This window comes from Vulpes lagopus, chromosome 6 (genome assembly GCF_018345385.1).
Source record: "Vulpes lagopus strain Blue_001 chromosome 6, ASM1834538v1, whole genome shotgun sequence".
Classification (NCBI taxonomy): domain Eukaryota; kingdom Metazoa; phylum Chordata; class Mammalia; order Carnivora; family Canidae; genus Vulpes; species Vulpes lagopus.
The window spans coordinates 71,067,049-71,075,730 of record NC_054829.1 but is presented as its reverse complement, the minus strand read 5'-3'; the positions used below and the strand labels follow the sequence as shown (position 1 = coordinate 71,075,730).

At 43.5% G+C, this 8,682-nt stretch overlaps 1 gene segment (V, D, J or C); it reads left to right on the top strand.

Annotated features, from left to right (window-relative positions):
* LOC121493205 overlaps positions 1-8,682 on the top strand; it is a 439,102-nt gene that overhangs the window by 270,685 nt on the left and 159,735 nt on the right.

The following is an 8,682-nucleotide window of genomic DNA, read 5'->3' as shown; positions in this document are numbered from 1 at the left end:
CTCACCCTAGTTTTCTCCACAAAAGAAGGGTGCTCTAAACTTTACCTAGAGACTCCACTCTCCCAACAGAACCCCAAGAGCCTACAAGGAACAGTACTCCAGCAAAGGGGGAGCAGAGAAAAGGAAAGTCTTCTCTTTATAAGTTGTTCCTTTTGTGAAAATTTCTAACTGAAATTTCACTATACAGTTCATATCTAGGTCCTCAGAGGACATGGGTGGTCCTCATCTTTCTCATAAAAATGCTGTAAATCAAAGGATACCTTTCCTGAAAGCAAACAGAAATTGAAAAAAAAAAAAAAAAACAATTCATTCAGACACAGCATTTTTCTAATACTGTCCATGGGAGTTGAGTTGATCATATGTTAACCATGTCCTGGCCTATGTACTTTCTCAAGACATCTTCACTGTGATTAAGGGACAGGTCTCAGTTCTGTACCTGGAAGAAACAATGTAAGGAAAAGAGGAGATCTACAGTCAATACATAAGAGACGAAAGGTAAGGAATGGTCCCCAGGGTTAGCTCCTGCTTTCAAATTCAGACCTGTCTCAGGTCTCTGATTTCCAGGTCCAGATCTCTGGTGTGTGAATAATTTCTGCAGCCTTGATACTACATCTCATGTTCAGGTTTGACATCGATGGCAGGTCCGAGACCTCTGGCCTTGTGATTTTGAAAAATCCATAATCTTACTCAAATCCTCAACCTTCTGACACCTTGTCCTAGAGGATAAATGTCTGAGATTGTTTCCCTTGAAACCACAGGACTTTCTTACAATTCCAGGGCCATGCAGCCCTGGTCTGTAACTGGTTGATTCTCTTTTCTCATGCTGCTATGGCAGTGAGATCAGATATCAAGTTAATGTAAAATGTGAGGTAGACAATGAGAAGAGAGAAGGATCAGAAATAAGGACCCGGAAAGAGGAAACAGATTCAGGAGACACTTCAAAAGTAGATGAATGATATGTAGGAGTTGAAGAAGAAGGAAGAGATGGCCTTTTCCCGGTATCCTGGTTGTGTACTGGAATATTCTCTAGTTCCCATGTTCCATGGCCTTCCCATCAGAAATTAATTCTTACTTGTATTTTAGCACATTGAGGCTTAAGTTGTAAATCCTCTTAAAAAGTTAGAGCCTCTTTCCAGTAAAATGATTTTGGGTATGACATTCCCCCTGCCAGCAGGAAGAGCCTTCTTCCCAGCCACCTTTGGTGAGCCTGCCTGCGGTTACCACAAGCACACATACATCTTCCCAACAGCTCCCAAACGTCCTTCACACTGCTATGGCCATCTCTCTGGAGGACTCCTGGCCACCCCATCACACCACCTGCCCTGCAGGCACATCCACCCCCATGCCACCAGCACCCCCTACCTCCATATGCCTGTGTGTGTCTATGTAGCCTCAGCTGTCTCCAACTCTCTTCTGTGTCACACTGAGTCTGGGCATTCTGGAGTGAGTGTCTCCTTATCTCTTTGTCCACTGTCCTATTATGCCTTTGAAGTTGTTCATGAGAATATCTTGCAGAAAGATGAATAGTCTTGGAAAAGATGAGGTAAGTAAGATGGAAGCAGAAGAACAAGATGAGGTAAGTAAGATGGAAGCAGAGGTGGGAGTAAAAGCTTTGACAAAGGTGATAAAAAGAAAAAGAATTCTTGACCTCCATCAGCCCTGACTCTCTAAAGAAGATTGGCCCTAAAGAGAGCTTATTATTTATCCCAAATTTAAATTTCCTGGCTCTGCAGTCATTGTGTACACAATGAAAAGGAAGCCATCGCACAAAAGATGCAGTTATCCTCACAGTGGGAACAATCGCAGCCAAGCTGATTCTGTTCCAAGAATAGAACGATAACAGTGTTAAGTCAGGAACTCCAAGACTGGATCTTCCACAAACAGGAAAATGGTTATAAGGGAAGGTCAGTAGAAAGGAACCCTCTGACTCTTGGATGGGGTGCGGGTTGCCAGGGAAAATTGCAGTCTTTTCTCCCCACACAGTGAGCTCACAACCAGCTGTGTTGACTGGGAGAAAGCCCCGCCTGAATTCAGGCAGACCCCAGAAGCCCTTTGGCCCACTCCGACCCCCCAGCTTCCTATACGTTATTTGTTGGGCTGTACCTCCTTCTCTTGCCTGAACTTAAACATCACCATCAGACTTTTTAACTCCACAGTGGCAGAAATCTGGGCTGGTTTTTGCTTCCACTATGTCTTCAGCGCTCAGCAGAAAGCCCGTATGCAGTTGGCATTCAATAAATATCTGATAAACGGATGCTCAATTGATTAATCAGTTAACTAAAAATGAACAAATTACTCCCTCTCTGTCTGGTTTCTGAAGAGTGGGTACCAGAACCAGAAACTGCCAGGTGGGCCACGAAAGCCATAGGACACCCAGAAAAAAGACTGTTCCTACCTTTCCCCATCTCTCTGTGCATGTTAGATCCCTAAAACTCAGGAACAAGGACCCAAGAGATGATGGCCTCCCAAATGTCTTTCAACAAAAGACTATCTCCCTGGTTGTTTCCTTTAAGAATAAGCCTCCTGGGGCTGATAAGAGAATGGCACCATATGCTGGAAACACAGGCCCCAAGTGGCAGAGGAGCACCAGAGCCTCCTCTAAAAGGGCCTGTTGGATTGCTGCCTTTGAACAAATCTGAGTGTGTCTTTTGATAGCGCAAGCACCAACCACCCCCAAGGACCTCTTTCCTTTATTGCTACAGCAATGAAGCAGCCACATGGCCGTTGCAGATAAGGGGGCCCGAGTGCATTGTGCATGCAAAGTAGGCTTCGTGGTAAACAGCACAGAGCAGAAGAGAACTACAGACACACTATGTACAGGCTTCTCTGCCTTGTGCTGTCCTTCCTCTGTAAGGGGCTCCCAGGTAAGTTGGTGCAATTTTCCTCCACTTCTCATCCCTCACTTCTTATTCTTTTTTCTTTTCCAGTCAGCTCCTGCAGGACCGAAATCATACAACCTTCCAACCTAGCTGCCATGATTGGGACAGATGTGCAGTTCCAATGCCAATATAATATTCTTGATGGGAATTATGAATTTGTGTACTGGTAACTGCAAAGAGAGGACCGAAGGCTCACCTATATCAACCATCCATCTCAAGGCATCATGGAATCAGAGCATTACCAGTTGTCTGTGAATAGAGTCATCCTCCAGTACCTTAACCATTAAGTATGTGCAGCCAAGAGACAAAGCCATTTACTACTATGCTGTCGGGCACCATGATACGTACTATCACACTGAACAAAAACTGTAAGCTTCAAGCAACTTCAATCCCAAAAATTCAGATAGTCATCCAAACAAGACAGAAAATATTCAGTGTCATCTTGAACTTCCCCCATTCATTCCTCAATTCATTCATTCAAAACTAAGGGGTCCTTATAGTTTACAAGTGGATATACTAAGTGCCATGGGGATACAAAAATATAAAACAAGTACTTCTCAAATAATAATATGTACTCAGCCAACAGTGCTTCCTCACTTTAATCTTGCTAAACCCTGAGCAATGAAAATTAAATACTGTGGAATTACTTGAGTCTTTGACCTGACAAATAAAAGCATAGTCCCCAATACCCAGAGAGACAAATAAATTGGACTCACATACAAATTCAAAGCCATCAACCAACATCTTAATCACAGACCCTTGAAAACCTGTCACAATTTCTAAAAAACTGAAAAAATATATTAACTATACATATATATGTGCCTAGGAAATTAGAAAGATTAGATGATAGATAGATAGATAGATAGATAGATAGATAGATAGATAGATAGACTGTAGGTATAGGTATAGTACCAACAACTGAGCTCAAATTCAGACTTGAAATCCAGACTTCTTACATTTTGAATCCCAGATCTTCCATTTACTGACTTATTAGCTATAGGATCTTGGACAAGTTACTATATGCCTTGCTTTCCTCATCTATGAAATAATGGTAATAGGTGCACCTGGCTGGCTCAGTTGGTGGAGCATACAACTCTTGATCTTGAGGTCGTGAGTTCGAGCTCCATGTTGGGCACAGAGATTACTTAATAAAAAAGATTTTTAAATTAAAGTAATGATAATAATCATACTTACCATAGAGAATTGTTGCAAGAATTAAGTGAACCGTTACACTTAGAGCTATGCTTGGCACATAGGAAGTACTCGGTAAGCACCAGCTTGTTGTTGGCAGTGATATCATAATGACAATTCCTACAACATAGCCACATCCCTACCGCTGGGCTAGGTTAGGACTTGAGGTTGAGTTGATAAAAAATTAGGTCAATCTCTTGGGCAATTAAACATTCTTTTATATATTAGTATCCCATCTCGTAGGAATGAAATATCAATGAAAATTGAGAGAAATACAATGAAAAGGATCTTCAGGACCTTTTTCACTAGATGCTGATAAATTGTTAAAAGCCTCTTACATAGAAAAAAATAAAACCAGAGGAAAGTTATTTCTGCTTGACCCTCATAAAACAAGCAAACATAGACTTTATGAAATATTAAAATACAAAAGTAGCCCCCACTTATTAAATGGATAGTAGAATAATTTATAAACGTAGAGCACAAAGTAAAATTAAAAGTGTTTATGGGCATAATTATAAATAAGAAATTAGCCCCTTCAACATCACAAGCATACTCCATGACCTGAAAAATTTCTCACCTCCGAGAACTTGACAAGTTAAGTCAAAGCACACCTGACCTTATGATGTCCTAAAAAACTATCAAATGAAGATGGTCTCAGTCTCAAGATTCCCAAAAGTGTAGGCTCTACAAAGACCCATCCATATCAGTCTCTGCTTATTCAAGGAACCACCCAGGGAAACTCCTTGATGTGACCTGCTGAGCTGAGAACTGGGAGTAAATAGGACCATCTTCCTTATTTTCACTCCTGAAGATGCACATCTCCTGCTGCTTCAGATCCTGCATTTATTCATCAATGGAAACTCTAATCCCCTCCTGTCCTGCTGGCTTTCTCATTTTCAGCCAACATATGGGCTCATCAGCACTGGTGCTTCCCCAAGAGCAGCCTTTAAGGGCACAGAATCACACAAAACTGGATGGTTTTCTTGGGATGAAGAACTGGACAGTTTGGCTTTGGGGACCAGATTTCAAAGTCTTCACCCTGCCAGGATGGACACAAAGCCAGAGACTGTCTGGTGAGTGAGCAAGTCACTTTCCTCCCTGGCTCACTCTTCTCCAGGGCACTTCAGGATTATTGATGACACATCTCCAGAATCCTGAATGTTAAACTAAAGAATCTGGGTTTTCTAAAGGACACTTACAATTCTAGTACCCTGCTGTGTTCTCTGACAGGTCTCTGATTCTGCCATGTGAAGAGTCTTCCTGACAGAAATAATCTCTCCTCCTTTACAAAATCATGGGATCCCTGGGTGGCTCAGCGGTTTAGTGCCGCCTTTGGCCCAGGGCAGGATCCTGGAGACCCAGGATCAAGTCCCACATCAGGCTCCTTGCGTGGAGCCTGCTTCTCTCTCTGTCTCTGTCTCTGTCTCTCTCTCTCTCTCTCATGAATAAATAAATAAAATCTTTAAAAAAAAAAAAAAAAAACCCTGGTACAGGGGGCACCTGGGTGGCTCAGTGTTTGAGCATCAGCCATGGGCTCAGGTGGTGATCCTGGGGCCCTGGGATGGAGTCCCACATCAGGCTCCCTTCAGGGAGCCTGCTTCTCCCTCTGCCTACATCTCTGTCTCTCTCTGTGTGTCTCTCATGAATAATTTTTTTTAATCTTAAAAAAAAAAGCCCACCACTACTTTCTTTTTTTTTTCCCCCCACTACTACTTTCAAAGATGAAAGAAAGTTTGGAAGAAAAACAAAGTCATTAGAGAACTATGTATGGGCTGGAGAGTACTTCCCAAGGTCAGGTTTCTAGGTGGTGATCTATCCCAACCACCTTACCAGCTACCTGGAAGCCATCCAGTCTCCCCATGTGGTCCTTGAAGGACGGTCATAGAAGAAGAGGTGAGCAAGAAGGTTCACAAGTGTTCATCAAGTATGGATAAGCTTCAGAGTATAATAAAATCGGCATGGTTCATTTTTTATTCAAAAATATGTATTGAGTTGTCTACTACGTGCCAGACACTATGCCAAGAGCCAAGGTTACCAAGGGAGGTGATACAAACTTTCTACCATTCTGGAGTTCACACTGTAGTAGGGCTTACAGCTTCACAGAGCAACTGGATGAGATACACGCAGGAACAAGAGAAGGACTTGGTTGTAGTGATCACAGGAGTATTCCAGGACGAAAGCGCACATCGGAAATAGGACCTTGAGATTTCAGGAATGAGCTGTGAGACGGGAACCAGGAAAACATTTCCAAGGAACTGAGCTGAGGATGAATATGGAAAAGTTTATTTATTTACATCTCAAGGTCCCAAGTCAGTAACAGAAGTGGAATTACAACTCAGAGAAGTCCCAGCTGGCCTCTTATGTGGCTCTGCTCGGCAGCTGCTTCATTTGGCACCACACAGCTGGGTGAATGAGTCGCAAATGGAACAGTGGCAGCCAAAATCTTTTTTGAGATAAACGACACTGCGATTTTCCTTGACACCCGCTGAAATTCCTCACTAATTTCCCAAAATATCTTATGTTTGCTTTAAAACAACCAGTGGGGCTCAGACATTTCAGTTGAAAACACATCAGAGAAACAGAGTAATCCCAGCTGTCTGAACACTCTGAGCCCAAACCAGCCAGACCGAGAAGAATCACTTACAGAAGGCCGTCCTGGGGCACCGGGCAGCTGAGGTCCTGGCCTAGGGAAATAGGAATGGCATTTTTCTCTCTTCTTTCACCACCAGCCCTGTTCTCCAGTTGGTTGGCCAACCAGCTGGTGTCAGGGCAGAGGAACCAAAGAGCAAAGACGGCAACTGGAAGCAGGGCAGATAGAGGATAGCTACCATGCCATACAGCGAGTCATCATGAGCACACATCAGAGTCTGACTCAGTTGTCACTAAAGCTTTCTGTGAGAAGTTTGAGGGTAATGAGGAGGAAATAACACAAGCCAAGAGCTTTCCTTCACTGAATTTATCTTTTTTCTCCAAAGAATTCAAAGGGAGTGGGGGAAAGGGTAGATGTATTCTAAAATCAAAGGCAAAGTAGCTCCTGAAACTTCCAATTAGAGAGAACATCAGTTCTGGCACTCTCTCCCACTAATATTCCGGTGTTCCTATGGATTAGATGTTTGATACTAAGAACCCAGAGTGGCAGAGACCATCAGAGAGAATGGCACTGGGCTTGGGTGTGTAGGAGCCAGTGTGGCTTGATTTGATCTGACCCGGGAGTCTTGTTGCCTCTTCAAGTATTCCTATTCTTTCTTCAACCTAGATGGACAAAAACAAACAAAAAACCACTCCAATTAGAGCTCTAGTTCCTATGGGCCTCTCTCTTTAGATGCTGAGACCCGTTTGCTTAAGGGCACAGAAATGAGTGGCATTGCCCACTCATCTCTGACACAGCTCCATTCAGCTCCTCATCTACCTGCCCAAAGTCCTAACATAGCCTAACATCACTCAGCTAACACCTCCTTCCCTCAGCAGAATGTCCTGTGCCACACTTGAAATTCCAAGCCCTGTGTCTCCCTTGGTGACTACAGCTCAAGTAGGGATCCATGACTAAGGCCACTGACCCAACCATGGTAAAGCAGAAGAGATGTGGCAAAGAATCAACATCTGTGGTGGGCTTACCAGCATGCACCAGGTATAGGGATAAGCTCTTCACACGTGTTCTCTCATTTCAACCTCACAACATCCTTGCAAGGTAACTACAATTACCCTATTTGCAGATAAGGACATCAAAACTTGGGGTTGTACCTTGCCCAGCTACCAGTAAGTTGCAAAGGAAGATTTAAAAATCAGAGCAATTAGCCCTGCAAAACCAGCACTCCTTTCACATATAGACGACGTGGGTAGTGATACCACCTAGCCACCCATGGGTGACATCAGAATGTTGGCCACACAATGACAGGCAGGGTCTAGCCAGGTGGGAACTATCCCTCCTGTAGAGGGCCCGCCTCTCTCTACACCTACGTCAATGGGTAGAGGACCTGCTTCCCCAGGTTTGGACTTGGGTTAATGGCAAATCCTTTACTAATCCCATGGTTCACTAGATGAACAACCCAGAATGCTCCTTAAGAGTCAGGAAACTTCAGACAGAAATCCTGCTTACATAGACTAGCACATCTCTGCCAACCTCCTAATATTAACAAGTCCTGTACTGGGGACTGAGAATGTGAACATAAATAAGATACAGCCACTGTCCTAAAGAATCTTCAAGTCCAACGCAGAAAACAAACAAATTATCAGATAATTATAATAAAGATGATAAGTGCCATGACCCAGAAAGTTCAGGGAACCCAGGGAACACTTCCCTTAAGTTGGGGTGGGGAAGAGAGAACAAAGGTCTGGTTTTTCCAGGAAGAAGGAGCAGCTAGTGCAAAAACTGGGACTAGAAAGACTATACAACATCTTTGAACCAGCAAATATTTTTGTGCAGCTGAAGTACTGAGTGCCAGTGGTCCAAGTGAAACTGGAGAAGAAAGCAGATCAGGAGATCATTAGGGCCATGACATAGGACTTTCCTATTCCCCTAAAGGCCAGGGGACGCTACTAAAGGAGTTTCAGCAGAGGTGTGCCCTGTTCCCCTCTGCTCTGGAAAAAAATGGATATGATGGCTGCTTGGAGA